Raw genomic sequence first — 16029 nt, forward strand, 5'->3', positions numbered from 1 at the left:
CACGAGTTGGAGACCAGCCTGGGCAACATGGCAAAACCTCATCTCTACAAAAAAGTACAAAAATTAGTGGGGCATAGTAGTGAGAGCCTGTAGTCCCAGCTACTCGAGAGGCTGAGGTGGGAGGATGGCATGAGCCTGGGAGGTGGAGGTTGCGGTGTGCCAAGATTGCACCACTGCAATCCAGCCTAGGTGACAGAGTCAGAGCTTGTCTCAAAAAAAAAAAAAAACCGACACACACACACACACACACACACACACACACATACAGAGATGTACTTTTTATGAGGGTGAGGCATAAAGGGATCATGAGAAGTCATCTCGTTTGTTGACTTGTTTGATCCTTTCTCTATTGCAGACAGGAACATCTTGTACAATATCTCTAGTGAGACCATCCAACTTCTAGGAGCACATTAGATTTGCATCATAAAGACGCTCTCCAAACCAAAATTCATGACTTTTTGCCAAAAACTTCTGATTGTTTATGTGGGTGAATTATGGCACCATCTACTGAAAATTGATAATTATGTTAGACTCTTCTCTTTCTCTCACCAACAGCATCCAATCACTCACCAAGTCCTGTCAATATTATCTCCTGAGTTGCATTATTTAAATTTAAGTCTTCAGGCTGGGTGCAGTGGCTCACACCTGTAATCCCAACACTGTGGGAGGCCAAGGCAGGCGGATCACTTGAGGTCAGGAGTTCAAGACCAGCCTGGCCAACATAGTGAAACCCCATCTCTACTAAAAATACAAAAATTAGCCAGCGTGGTGGCATGTGCCTATAGTCTCAGCTTCTCGGGAAGCTAAGGCAGGAGAATTGCTTGAACCCAAGAGATGGAGGTTGCAGTGAGCCGAGATTGTGCCATTGCACTCTAGCCTGGGTGACAGAGTGAGACTCTGTCTCAAAAAAAATTTTTTTTAATAATAATAAAATAAATTTAGATCTTCATAATTTTTCACTCGGATTACTATGACATGTATCTCCCTCCAGTCCATTTCCCTCCTAATCTATACTGCCATGAACACACGCTTGGGCCAGGCACAGTGACTCATGCCTGTAATCCCAGCACTTTGGGAGGCCGAGGTGGGTGGATCGCTTGAGGTCAGGAGTTCAAGATGAACCTGGCCAACATGGCGAAACCCCATCTCTACGCAAATATAAAAATTAGCTGGGTGTGTTGGCAGGTGTCTGTAATCCCAGGTACTCAGGAGGCTGAGACAGGAGAATCACTTGAACCTGGGAGGCAGAGTTTGCAGTGAGCCAAGATTGTGTCACTATGCTTCAGTCTGGGCCACAGAGTGAGACTGTGTCTCAAACACACACACACACACACACACACACACACGTGCACGCTTGAACAAATAACTTGCCTGCTTTAAATATTTCAGATCCCTTATGAATCATTTAGATCCTTCATAGTCTGGTCTTGGGTGCTTCTTCAGCCTCTTTCCCTGACATTTCCCGGGAACATGCTGCATTCCAGCCATTTCAAACTATTTTGAGTTCCTCAAATAGCCCTTACCCTCTGACATCGCCCTGCTTTTGGTTGTGCTGTTTCCACTACGCTCCCCCATTCGCTTGATAATCACCATTTGTTTGCCCATCAAGATTCAACCAAGGGGTGCACCATCCAGGAAACCACCACTGATCCCCCAAATCTGAGTTCTAAGTCCCCACTCCGTGTTCATACAGTACTCTCCTGTATTAGCATTCATTTAACTGCTGGAGCTGTTTAAACGTCTGCCTCACTCACCATACTGAGAGTCCTGTGGAAGGGACTAAGTCTTTTATTGTGAGCATCAGTTATACTGGTTTGCCCAGGACCATTCTTTTCCACTGGACAAGTGCTACTCCTTTATTCCATGTGGTTCAGCTGAGACTATTAATCACGCTTCCCCGGCCGGGCGCGGTGGCTCAAGCCTGTAATCCCAGCACTTTGGGAGGCCGAGACGGGCTGATCACGAGGTCAGGAGATCGAGACCATCCTGGCTAACACAGTGAAACCCTGTCTCTACTAAAAAATACAAAAAACTAGCCGGGCGAGGTGGCGGCCACCTGTAGTCCCAGCTACTCGGAAGGCTGAGGCAGGAGAATGGCATGAACCCGAGAGGAGGAGCTTGCAGTGAGCTAAGATCCGGCCACTGTACTCCAGCCTGGGCGACAGAGCAAGACTCCGTCTCAAAAAAAAAAAAAAAAATCACACTTCCCCGTCTACCTACTTGCAACAGGCTTGGGCACGTGACCCAGGCCTGGCCAATCATGGTACCATATCTTCTTAACAACAACGTCTGATCTAAGCACAGGCAAATTGAAGACAGTCTTTCCATGACATTAATATATGGAACCAGGAAAGAGAAGATTCTTCTTTCACTTTGGAATTCAAAAATGATAGTAGCCCTGGACCATCAGCAGCCATCTTTCTCCTCTCATGAAAAGAGCATGTCCATGGATTTAAGTTAACCCTAGAGAAGGTACAGTGAGAATATGGAAGTAGAGCCTAAATAATTTTATTTTGCCCCTAGATCTAGCATATGAGAAGCAAACATGTTCTGCATTTCCAAGTTTATAAGCCAAGAAATTCTCCTTTGTGCTTAAAGCATTTGAGTTACATTCTGACACTTGCAACCAAGAATCCTGACAAATACATCTTTGGAATTTGTATCTCCTCTGAATTATAGTGACTGGTACATAGGACTCAGTAAAAATATGCTACATGGATGAATGAACAGCTTAGCAGAAGGTCTGGGAATAACCTCTGTGTAAAGTGAATTTCTGCTGCCCCCAAAACTGCCTACTGTCTGCTGTTCATCAACAATGCACCCACTTCTTGCACTTTGATGTAGAGAGGCCATACCACCTGTGTCTACATGTGGTTACTACTTAAATAATACTTACGTAGTTAGCAAGTGGCCAAAATGTCTATTAATCTGTAAACACTTGGAAAGAATCCAGTTTGTATTATTATTTTCCTGGTTTAAAGTGTTAAATGAACCAAAAGTTAGGGAAGCTCTTATCAGAAAAGCCTCATGCCTGATCCAATCCACTGAACAAAAGATTTAGGAGCTCTCCATCTGATATTAGTCTTTGGAAAAGGAGCCTTGACTTAAGTGTGCTTGAGCCTGTGACTGTGGGTGAAAGTGTGTGAGTGATGATTTTCCTTCTTGCAGGTACCAATCGGGTAAATTCTCAAGTGTATAGCTACTGAGGACTCTGCCTCAAATGAAAGAAGGCAGAGCTTCCAAACCATTAGAAAGTTAATCTCTTTCCTTGTTTTATGGAGTATAAAAGGTGGGCCTTTTTTTTTTTTTTTTGAGACGGAGTCTTGCTCTGTTGCCCAGGCTGGAGTGCAGTGGCACAATCTCAGCTCACTGCAAGCTCCACCTCTCAGGTTCACGCCATTCTCCTGCCTCAGCCTCCTGAGTAGCTGGGACTACAGGCGCCCGCCACCACACCCGGCTAATTTTTTATTTTTATTATTAGTAGAGACAGGGTTTCACCGTGTTAGCCAGGATGGTCTCGATCTCCTGACCTTGTGATCTGCCCACCTCAGTCTCCCAAAGTGCTGGGATTACAGGTGTGAGCCACCGCACCCGGCCTTTTTTTTAATGAGCAAATTTTGTTCGATTTTAAAATGTTTTCCTCCATATAAGGTAAATGTTCTATTCAAAGTTATTTCTCTCTTTTTAAACACAGCAAATCAAACCTTCTTTTAACACACATGTGAAAGTCATAGCATTTTATGTTCTAAAAACAAGCCAAGGTTCTCTACATCAGAAACAATTCTGCTTGAATCCACTTAACTTATTCAAATATTTAGCAAGGTCAACAGGATGCTTCTGAAATTTTTTTTTCAATTATTCCTTAAGGTCAATAATCTAAAATTGCCAAAAATGTGATGTATTTTTACAGCAAAAAATAACTATGTGAAGAAAAATGAAAGCAAAAATTAGAACTGGCTTGTTCATGTGCTTTTGAGGGGTTAGTAAAATCTAAAAGTATATGATGATTTCTGTTTGAAAATTAAGGGTCATGAACGAGCCAAAACCAGGCATGACCCGTTCCCAGCAGAGAATGAGAAGGAGGATTTTCAAAGAAAGTAGTGGCTTGTACAGTGATTTTGAAGTTTTCACAGAGTTCCCACATTTACAAAGAAAAGTCAAGGATTGCAGGGATTTGGAATAAGGTAGAGAGGGTTCGATTGCTTTGTGTAGACACTGGGAAGAATCTGAAAAAGCATTTTTGTTCCTGGGAAGGGGGTAGATGAGAGACTGAGCAGATGAGGGAGAAGGAAGGAGAGAAAGGAAACCATAGGCAGGCAGATGGGGGAACGGGGCAGACAAAGAACTTGTAAGAACAAGCCTACTGGCTGGGCGACAGCGGTTCACTTCTGTAATCCCAACTATTTCAAAGGCTGAGGCAAGAGGATCGCTTGAACCTAGGAGTTTGCAACCAGCCTGGGCAACATACTGAGACCTTGTCTCTACAACAAAATTAAAAAATTATCCGAGCATGGTAGTACATGCCTGTGGTCCCAGCTATTTGGGAGGCTGGAATAGGAGGGTCACCTGAGCCCAGGAGATCGAGGCTGCAGTAAGCCCTGATTGTGCTACTGCATTCCAGACTAGAAGACAGGGCAAGACATTGTCTATAAAAAAGAAAAAAAAGAATAAGCCTATTAGTTAGATGCATTCATTTATTTAAACTGATAGCTAACAGGCCAGGCATGGTGGCTCACACCTGTAATCCCAGCACTTTGGGAGGCCAAGGCAGGAGGATCACTTGAGCCCAGGAGTTTGAGACCAGCCTGGGCAACATAATGAGACCCTGTCTCTACAAAAAACATTTTCTTTTAGTTAGCCAGGTATGGTGGCACACACCCATAGTCCCAGCTACTTGGGAGGCTGAGATGGGAGGATCACTTGAGTTCAGGAGGCCAAGGCTGCAATAAGCCATCATTGTGCCACTGCACTGCAGCCTGGGCAACAGAGTGAGCCTGTTGAGCCTGTCTCAAAAAAGTAAATGTAAATAAATAATAAATAAATAAAGAAAATGACAGCTAAAAGTTGTATATACTTATGGCATACCTCATGATGTTTAGAAATGTAGATGCACTGTAGAATGGCTATATCAAGCTGATTAGCATGTGCCTTCCCTCACAGGCTTATCATTGATTTGTGATAAGGACACTTAGGATCTAGTCTCAAGTTTTATTTTAAGCTATGTTGCTACATCTCCCATTGTCTTAACAAACTTTAATTTGCCATACATAAGGAGGTTGTTTGTGATTAAAACACACACAACAGGCAAAAAAAAAAATAGCAGGGAGGCTGGTGTGGAATGTGGAATGGTAACCTTTCAAATCGTAGTGGAAAGAGGGAAAAGTTTATAAGGGCAATTGTGAAGGGTAATAAATAACGATAGACAGGCTTGAGCAGAGGAAATCTAGATTGAAAAAAATCTATATATGCTATATAGGAATAAAAATGTGTTAGAGTCATATGATTATTTCACTATACATGTAGGTACATCATTTGTAAATACAGCTAGAACCTGTAATTATAGAAAACATTTCACATGGTCTTTAATATTTAATTAGTCTCCCCACTGGAAATCAACCACGTAGAAAAGAAACGCTTTCTCAATAGGTTAATATTAATTACTTAACAACCCTGACATTGATATTTATGGAATACTTATGAAACAAGCTTTCATGAAGTGGAAACATGTTCATCCGTCTACTGGGAGGCTTACGGCATTTTTCAAAGTGTCAAATTCACTTTGCGCTCTGCCTCTTCGTGTTGTGAAAATCTGAAATTACTGTTGATTTGAAGACTCTTCAAAAGGCTCTTTTTTTTTTATCCCAGCTGCAAATTAAAAAAATCAGAACAGATTAATCTGGTATTCTTAAAGTATGTCACTTCCTAATCTTGCAACAGGGAAATGATAACCATATGAAACAAAGAAGGATTACGAAGTAGAAGACACTAGTGGGGCAATGCCAACATATGCTGTCAATGACACAAAAATACAAAATTAGAAACCAGCCTTAGGAGGAAGTAGAGAAAGACAGTAAGTATCTGATGTAGTTTGAAGAATGTTAGGAAAGATGTCTCACCACTAGAACAACTTTGTTCAGAACCACAGCACAGCGATGCCTGATGATCATTTATGCTTACATCCATTCTTTCAGCAATATATATTGAATACCCACTCTGCCCTATCTTCACCTTGGTGCTGGGTGCAATGACAAACACAGCCCAGTCACTGTCCTCGGGAGCTCATTGTCCAGGTGGGGAGGCACACAAGTAAAAACAGTTGCAATACACTGTGCTAAGCATATCACAGAGATACTGGTGAGAACAGGAGTTTTAGTGAGGCACAGCATCTCACGCTTGTAATCCCAGCACTTTGGGAGGCTGAGGCAGGCGGATCACTTGATGTCAGGAGTTCAAGACCAGCCTGGCCAACATGGTGAAACCCCATCTCTATTAAAAATACAAAAATTAGCTGGGCATGGTGGCGCATGTCTGTAATCCCAGCAACTCGGGAGGCTGAGGCAGGAGAATCACTTGAATCTGGGAGGCAGAAGTTGCAGTGAGCCAAGATCACACCACTGCACTCCAGCCTGGGCAACAGAGTGAGACTCTGTCTCAAAAACAAAACAAAACAAAAAAAGAAAGGAATTGTAGGTAAGGAATGATGACAACTTTGTATGTAAACATATGCTAAATATCAAATAAATACACAATTCAAAACACTTTTTTCTCTTTAATACCTGCAGATTCCTCTATTAACTAATCCTGTTATGAGAGCTTATATGTAATAGGGCAAGGTACACTAAACTCCACACTGATTCTAGTTCTGACTCTGCCCCTTACCAGCCCCAAAACCCCCAGCAAGTCCTGTGAGGCCTCAGAGCCTTAATAGCCTCTTCTACAAAATTAATGCATTTGTCCTGATGATCTATAACCTACTTGTCCAGCTTGACAGTGTAAGAAGCTTCATTTAAAATGTAAATGTTATCCTCAAAGGGTGATGCATGAAACCAATGGGACTTTATTGTGCATTAGTTAATTAAATTAGCTAGCCTGTCACCTTGCAGAGCCCTGAGAAAAAGGGACACAGGTAAGATTCATCTCAAAAGATGGGGGAAGAGCTCTAGATTTTGGGTGGGTGAGAGAACCGGAGATCTTGGCAAATAGAGGCAGTGAAAGGCATTGAGCCCCTGGAGGATGTAACAGGGAGGAAGGAGAATCACAGACAAATTTTTAACACATTATAGGAAAGTGTTTTTCAGCCTTGCTTTCAAAATAAAGCATTAAAACATGTAATATGACCAAAGACTGCAACAGCTTCAAACTATCTATATAGTAAGGGCTTGGACCAGCTGTCTGGTTGAAAAGAGTCGCTCGGGGATGCTCCTTGAGGGTATATTTGCATTACATCTGCACAAACACCTTTTACTTGGACTGTAAGTTTATCTAGGATGATAGATATGTAAGGGGAGTGAGGATGAGATTATATGGGACAGTTTAGGGCCCAACCAAGTGACTCCCTTGACACCGAGACTGACCAAAGAAGAAGAAAGGAATTGAAAATTCTCTTCCTTTTCCTTAGAAAGCACCTTCCATATCTCTACTTAGCTCAAGCAGTTAGCTCAGACTTCACCCCTCTGCTCACCACATAGCTTCCCACACTGACCACATCAACAAAAGTAAGAGAACTGATCGACTATGCTTTCCACCTTCCCTGACACACGAAAGACCCTGCCCAGATGCTATGAGCTTAGCAGCCCTAGCAAAGGACAGATGTAAAGGCAGGTGGAAGCCAGGTGCAGTGGCTCACACCTGTAATCCAAGCACTTTGGGAGGCTGAGGCGGGCAGATAACTTGAGGCCAGGAGTTCAAGACCAGCTTGGCCAACATGGTGAAACCCATCTCTACTAAAAATATTAAAAATTAGCCAGGTGTGGTTGTGCACACCTATAATCCCAGTTACTTGGGTGGTTGAGGCACAAGAATTGCTTGAACCTGGGAGGTGGAGGTTGCAGTGAGCTGAAATCGCACCACTGCACTCCAGTCTGGGTGATAAAGGCAGGTTGCATTTTGACCTAGTTCCTTGCTTTTGGTCGTTTTGTATAACCTAGCCCAAAAGTTTTGTTCTTGTCATATTCAATTCTAAGAGTAGACATTTTTATGGTGGATACAACCTTATTGTATTATTTTCCCCAACCAAAGTACTTTTCAGGGTAATACAAAGAGCCATGTCAACAATGGCTAGAGTTAAGTTATGGAGATCTGATGGCTAGCAGAAATGGAGGACCCTGTGTAGGCATGAGGTTGAAGCAGCACCATGTTGAGTCCTGATAACCTACTGATCCAGGGTTGATCAGTTTCACATATTTAAAAGAGTACAGAACTCTGATCTCAGAGTACTTGTGGAACTGCTGCATTCATATTTTACATAATACATGTTAGATTATATTTGCCCTACGTAAACTCTGACACCAACCTGTTTAAAGTAATTTGAAAGACGAGATGCCCCCAAATAAGTTCTCCATTTGAAAAAATAGAAACTGTATCCACATCCAGTCATCTCTTTTACACAAATCACTTTTGGATGACTGAAGCAGACATGCATTCCCCTATGATTATGCTCCTTGATTTCTCACATCCAGCAGGGTCCTTGCATGGGTCAAATCTTTGCATGTTCAAGGTCCTGGCAGATGCCTGGCTTTCCTCAGAGTAACGCTGCTCCTTTTGCTTTTCTGCTTGGGGTCAGCCCTGATGACTGTGAGCCTGATTCCTGCCCTCCTACTTCCTTCACAGCTTGTTTTATCAATTGCCCCTAGTGGCCTGTCCTACATCCTCAACCACCCTCTCCTTCTTTGTCCTCCCCCTCAGCCCATAACAATGCTTAAATCTCTTACATCCAAGTAGAAACTGTCCCTTTCCTCTGTATTCTCCCACTAGTTACCATCTTATGTCTCTTCTTCATATATAAACTTCTTTATGCTTTTTTTACTGTTTTTATAGCCTCATATCCATTAACCCTTCACAGGCTATTATCCTATTGCTATTTCTGCTAACAAGCAGTCCCACAAATACATGAGCATCAAAAGCAGCTATGGGGCAGTGATGACCAGACTCAGTACCTGGTTAACATCTTCATGGATGTTAAACATTTCAATGGTGACAAAGGAAGTGGCTTCCTAACCCCAAATACCTGATCTCTAAATAGCAGCTATGATGATGCACACCGAGCTGAATAGTTACAGTAGTGGTCTCCGGATTCATGCTACTCTAGTATTTCCAACCATTTTAAGGCACCTCATTTCTTTCTTCCTTTTTTTTTTTTTTCCCCCAAGATAGAGTCTTGCTCTGTTGCCCAGGCTGGAGTGCAGTGGCATGATCTCGGTTCACTGCAACCTCCACCTCCCAGGTTCAAGCAATTCTCTTGCCTCAGCCTCCTGAATAGCCAGGATTACAGGCATACACCACCACGCCCGCCCGGCTAATTTTTGTATTTTTAGTAGAGATGGGGTTTCACCATGTTGGCCAGACTGGTCTCGAACTCCTGACTTCGTGATCTGCCTGCCTTGGCCTCCCATAGTTCAGGGATTACAGGCTTGAGCCACTGCGCCCGGCCCTCATTTCTTATATAAAATCCTCTAATTATACAAAATCCTCTAATGCTTCAAATGCCTATCTCCTATACTTCAAATGCCTCTATCTCCTATACTGAGCTCTGACTAATACAGTTTGTGAGACTGGAAGTAGTTATAGACAGCAGACTCACCAACAAGGATTTGGGAATGGTTATCTGATGTGGTTGGATTTGAAGGTAGGGCTGATTCATTTGCCACTGAAAAATTGAAAACTGGCAGCCTGTGGCACATTTGCAAATAATTATTTAAACTGTCACACTGCTGGTGGGCTTACATTAAGTACCTCTTGAAGCATGCCTTTTGGTGGATCAGTATGGCAAGAATGGGGCACCCAAGGACTATGGGGCAGGCTGAATACTTCTGAGTCCCCGAAGAGCTTAAAGAAAGGCGCAGGCCTTTAAATTTCTTTAAATTCTAAGCTCAAGGCAAAATTAGAAGATTGGAGAGTTTCTGTAACTGCCATCAAACAATCTCTAATCTCTTAAAGTGAATGGGATGATATCCAAAAGTAAGATGCCAAGGCTGATCATGCGAGTTTTAAATCACAAATTAAATTGAATTCACAGCCTTATCGGGTCTTCTATGTGCAAGTTAGACTTTGATTAAGAAACAGTGGAATTTTGAGAACTGAAATGAGAACACTTGCGCAAATTCAGATGAATATGAGTCCTTGGAGCCCCCAATATCCACTGTACCTTGCTCACCAGCAGAAGCAATACTTTTTCCCCACCCAATCATGCCAGCTCTGCTTTGTGTGGAGACCCTGCAGTGACCTCCCCGAGATATTTACCTTCAAGAAGATGCCAAATATCCTCATGTTCCATCATAACAATTATCATTGTCTTTTGACCTATTAAAAAAGCCAAATCCCATCATGCCTCAGGGAGACAAGAAAGTTTAGCTACTTAAATATTTGCAATTTCCTGTTTATGTATAGCTCTAGAAGTCCAGGGAATATGTGTGATAATGGATCCATATAGGAGAAAGCCTAGATCAAACAGAAGGGTTTATTATCATCATGGATTCATTTGCTAGATTTTGGATTCAGTGATCTAATTCAAGAGGATCGACTGAAATCCAATTTCAAAAGAGGCCTACCCTAAGTGTTATCAAAAATCCTTTGACATAATGTAGAACCAAAAAAAAATCCAAAGACTTGGAGAGTTAATAATGTTAAAATGGAAATACCATGCATGACCTGTTCATTCACCATCTGCGTTGGCCAAAAGAGACCAAAGAATGTTCCCTTCACTAAGACACAGAGAAGTACATCTGTGATTCAAGCACCAATATCCTTTAAAACACTATAGTGATTGTCTTTTTTTTTTTTTTTTTTTTTTTTTGAGATGAGGTCTTGCTGTGTCCCCAGGCTGGAGTGCAGTGGTGGGATCATGTTTCATTGCAGCCTCAACCTCCCAGGCTCAAGAAATCCTTCCACCTCAGTCTCACAAGTAGCTGGGAATATAGGCACCACCACATCCAGCTAATTTTTTTTTATCTTTTGTAAAGATGGGGGTCTCACCATATTGTCCAGGCTGGTCTTGAACTACTGGGCTCAAGCAATCCTCCCACCTCGGCCTCCCAAAGTGTTGGGGTTACCAGCATGAGCTACTGCACCCAGCTGGTAGGGCTGTCTTATGTAGGAGGTACTGCTATAGAAACAGGCTCTCTGAGTTCCGTTGTAATGATAGAATTCTGGAGTGGCAGAGGACAAATGGCAGCAGTAACTGTCTCCCATGTAAGTGGCAGGAATATAGTGGTAATCATCAAGAATGAGGTTATGTATTATGGTCTTCCTAGAATTGAAAGAGATGGACAGAAAAAATGTCAAGAAAAAAAAGTCCTAAAAATGGTGGACGGATTTGAGTTCTCTCATTGAAAAGTCAGATTTCCTTACCCGATTTCCAGAAACTGATCCAATTTACTGTTTGATCCCATTGAATAAAGAAGCCAGATATCCATGAGGAAGGATCCTATGGCACTGTCCCAAGTATGAATTGTAAACTTCTTGTCTCCTTAAGAAAAGCGAAGACATTTGCCAGGGTAATTGTGCACTGGGGAAAAGGAAATATCTAGACTTTGGGAGTATTACTAGACACTGGTTCTTAGAGAGTGTTACCCTTAGGGACACAAAAGGCAACTGTGATCCATTAGTAAGAGTAAGGACTTAAGAGGGTCAAGTGATACATGCAGTTTTGGCCAGACTCCATCTTGGCCAAGAGAGTTCGTGAACCCATTCTGTGGTTATTTTCCCATTCCAGAACACAAATTTGGAATACCATTTTGGCAAGTGGCAGAATCTCCACGTTGATTTCCTTATGGAAGGAAGGGACAAGTGAAGTGAACCAAACAGGGAATCAAAAACAATATCACATCCCTGAGGGATTATGTATAAATACCACTATCAAAAACTTGAAAGGTGAAGATAGGGGCAGCAGTGACAGCATAGTTTTAGATCTTGCCGAATCTTCCCATAAAAACATACAAAACAAATTGGTATAAAACCAAACACAACCAATATTTACAACAAAGCTAAGTGATGAGGTATCCCCACAAACCCCAAAATACAAATGGGTGGGCAAAAAAACCACCAACAGTAAGAACAAGATTTACATGTTATCAGCATCTGTGTTGGAGAAATCAGAGGAAAGCAACAATGATGCAACTGATGGACTGAGAATTCCCCAATAAGGCAACAGATACTTACGTCAAGTGCAGCGGCCTGATTTGAGAATAGCAGTAGAAATTCCGATAGTGGGTGAGTGTAAGGGGTCAGGAGTAAGGCCTTCAACGGGCTAGAGCAGCCAAATCCCTCTGAACCCTTGAAACAGGCCCAACAGGACTTCCTTTCAGAACAGAACCACACAGGATAAACTTCTGGGAGTGGAATAGGAGAGGGGCAGGGTAGGAGCAACAGAGTTAAATGAAAAAGAAGGTCCAGATCAAAGTGAAGGAGGGGAACAGAGCTAGGAAATCTCAGGAAAAAAATGAAAAAAAAGAAAGAAAGAAAGAAAAAAGAAAGAAAGAAAGAAAGAAAGAAAGAAAGAAAGAAAGAAGAAAGAAAGAAAGAAAGAAAGAAGAAAGAAAGAAAGAAAGAAAGAAAGAAAGAAAGAAAAAAGAAAGAGAAAGAAAGAAAGAAAGAAGAAAGAAAAGAGGGGCTCTATAAAGTGAAAAAAAATCTCAAACAAGCCTCCTTTTAAAAGTTCAATAAAACTAAAACCAAATTTACACTAAAATGGGTAACAAACAAAGTATCAAGATCAAATACCATACAAGGTTTCAATTAAAAGGTGAAGAAAAAGAAAAAGGAAGGAGAAGGAGAAGAGAAGGAGAGGAAAAGACGGATCAGAATAATATCCCTATAGACAATGAAAGCGTGTCTGAAAGTCATGCTCAAAAACAGATCAACTTGGGAGGCTGAGGCAGGAGAATTGCTTGAACCCGGGAGGTAAAGGTTGCAGTGAGCTGAGATTGTGCCACTGCACTCCAGCCTGGGTGACAGAGCAAGACACCATCTTAAAAAAAAAAAAAAAAAAGCAAAACTGTTACATACTATTTTAAAATGAGCTGAAAAATATTCAGAAAATAATACGATATAAATAAAATTACAAATCAGATTTAGAAAAAACTCAGAAATGGCATAACAGACCTCAAGGAAAAATTACCAATAAAAGGAAAAAACTTTTTTATAAAGTGAAGATTATCATAGGGGAAAAATAAAAGCAAATAAACATGACAAGTAATGCCTTGAAATTGGAGGGTAGAAGGAAGGAAATTTTTACAATAAAAAATTAATGAGGAAAAATAAAGAATAAAGTCAAGAGAAAGTGACTAATGTTGATGATGGGCAGATAAAATCCAGCATATGGATCACAGGAGTACCTGAAGAAATCCAAAGCAGGGGAACAGATCAGATACTAAAGTCTTTCCTGAAATAAAAAATAACAATATTTGAAATGACTTACTGAAAGAGCGCACTGTGTGCTTAGTAAAAGATTTAAAATGGTTGTGCCATTTATATCATTACTGTCTCTCTTTTATAATAAATTCTCAGCTGGGTGTGGTGGCTCATGCCTGTAATCCCACCACTTTGGGAGGCCAAAGTGGGCAGATCATTGAGGGTTTTTGAGACCAGCCTGGCCAACGTGGTAAACCCTATCTCTACTAAAAATATAAAAATTAGCCGGTCGTGGTGGCGGGTGCCTGTAATCCCAGCTACTTGGGAGGCTGAGGCAGGGGAATCACTTGAACCCAGTGGCCAAGATTATGCCACTGCACTCCAGTCTGGGTGACAGAGCAAGACTCTGTCTCAAAAAAATCAATCAATAAATTTTCTCTGTTTTAATTATTGACGTGGTTTCTGTCTCCTGACTGGACACTGACTGATACAGAAAATGGTACCAGGAGTGGTCCTAGGACATAGACCCTAAGATCTCAAAGACTGGATTTGGAGATTGATTTTTGGTAATGTCTGTGGACTGGAAAAAATGCTCAACTCTTTGTCAATGAAAAGTGGGATTCTAGGTAATCCATGGCATGCAGTGGCATTCACAATTAACAAAAGTATCATCTCTGGTTGATGTGACGAAGTGTCTACTGAAGCATTAAGTCATATTTTAGTAAAATGACTGAGCTTTAAGAAAAAAGAAAAAAATCTTTCAGGCATCTAGGCAAATAGTGCACATGACTCTAAGGGAAAAAAATTATCTTATCATCAGATTTTTCAACAGCAACTTTTTATGCCAGAAGAAAATGGAGTAACGTACTTAAGATCCTAAAAGAAAGAAAATGTGAGCCAAGGATTCTATATACAGCAAAACAGACTCATAAATATAAAAGGAGCAGGCAAACTGTTATCAACATGCAAGAACTCAAGCAATATTGTTCCCATGAGCCCTTCCTAAGAAACCTACTACCTCTGAGCTGACCAATATGGTAGCTACTAGCCACATGTGGCTATTTATATTTTAATTTGAATGAACTAAATGAAGTAAAATTAAAAATTCAATTCTTGCCGGGTGCAGTGGCTCATGCCTGTAATCCCAGCACTTTGGGAGGCCGAGGCGGGCAGATCACAAGGTCAGGAGATCGAGACCATCTGGTTAATATGGTGAAACCCTGTCTCTACTAAAAATACAAAAAATTAGCCGGGTGTGGTGGCGGGCGCCTGTAGTCCCAGCTCCTCAGGAGGCTGAGGCAGGAGAATAGCTTGAACCTGGAAGGCAGAGGTTTCAGTAAACTGAGATCATGCCACTGCACTCTAGTCTGGTAACAGAGCGAGACTCCGTCTCAAAAAAAAAAAAAAAAAAAATTTGATTCTTCAGTCAAACTAGCTATATTCCAGGTGCTTAAGAGCTACATGTGGCTAGTGGCTACCACACTGGACAGTATAGATAGGGAGCAATTCCTTCATCACAGAAAATTCTATGGGACAGCACCATACTAGCTAACAAGCTTCAGACCACCAAAATGATTGGAGAATCATTGACATAAGAACTAACGATGTTGGCCGGGCGCGGTGGCTCAAGCCTGTAATCCCAGCACTTTGGGAGGCCGAGACGGGCGGATCACGAGGTCAGGAGATCGAGACCATCCTGGCTAACCTGGTGAAACCCAGTCTCTACTAAAAAAAATACAAAAAACTAGCCGGGCGAGGTGGCGGGTGCCTGTAGTCCCAGCTACTCGGGAGGCTGAGGCAGGAGAATGGCGTGAACCCGGGAGGCGGAGCTTGCAGTGAGCTGAGATCTGGCCACTGCACTCCAGCCCGGGCGACAGAGCGAGACTCCGTCTCAAAAAAAAAAAAAAAGAAAAAAAAAAAAAAAAGAACTAACGATGTCTATTAGATGTATATTTAATTGCATAACTAAAACTAAATAAGGGTTAAAAGGGAGGGATTACATTATATGTCTACATAGTCTGTCAAGCTAGGTATATAAAAACCATTAAAATGAGGGAGATGGAAATAGCATAGGCAAAATAAAAAATATTTTTAAGTTATGCTTTCAGTAATCTTCATTCATGATGGTGGTACTAGTATTGCTATTCTGAGACTATTATATGTGTTATGTGGGACAAAGCAAAATAGATAATTATGGATATTCTGCTTCCATCTTGCCCTTGAGCAGCAGGATTGCTGATGTGGAAGAAAGGAGATACAGGTGTAGCATAGAAGATATTAGGTAAAGCAAACCCTATTGCCTGCATCTAAATTGGAAATATTAGTACAAACTAGAAACCATGATCACCCCAGTAATAATAAGCTTCCCTTGGGCCCAGACTGTGGTTTTGAAATACCATTTACCATTTAAGGAAACCATGGATTTTTGGAGAAAATGGCTTACAAGATGTGGCTTGCACCTGT

General features: G+C 41.6%; 2 long non-coding RNA genes across 2 annotated transcripts; both read right to left on the minus strand.

Annotated features, from left to right (window-relative positions):
- Positions 1 to 14: 14 nt before the first annotated feature.
- On the minus strand, positions 15 to 10513 carry LOC117093808. Its single transcript, XR_004441249.1, has 3 exons — positions 10459 to 10513; positions 5753 to 5865; positions 15 to 44 (listed from the first exon to the last, which is right to left on the minus strand). It is a non-coding gene; the product is annotated as an uncharacterized LOC117093808 (long non-coding RNA).
- Positions 10514 to 11208: 695 nt separating this feature from the next.
- LOC117093810 lies at positions 11209 to 12711 on the minus strand. The gene is made up of 3 exons (XR_004441250.1): positions 12376 to 12711; positions 11566 to 11683; positions 11209 to 11464 (listed from the first exon to the last, which is right to left on the minus strand). It is a non-coding gene; the product is annotated as an uncharacterized LOC117093810 (long non-coding RNA).
- Between the last annotated feature and the right edge of the window lie 3318 nt (positions 12712 to 16029).

Source organism: Trachypithecus francoisi, unplaced genomic scaffold, assembly GCF_009764315.1.
Source record: "Trachypithecus francoisi isolate TF-2019V2 unplaced genomic scaffold, Tfra_2.0 Lachesis_group12, whole genome shotgun sequence".
Classification (NCBI taxonomy): Eukaryota; Metazoa; Chordata; class Mammalia; order Primates; family Cercopithecidae; genus Trachypithecus; species Trachypithecus francoisi.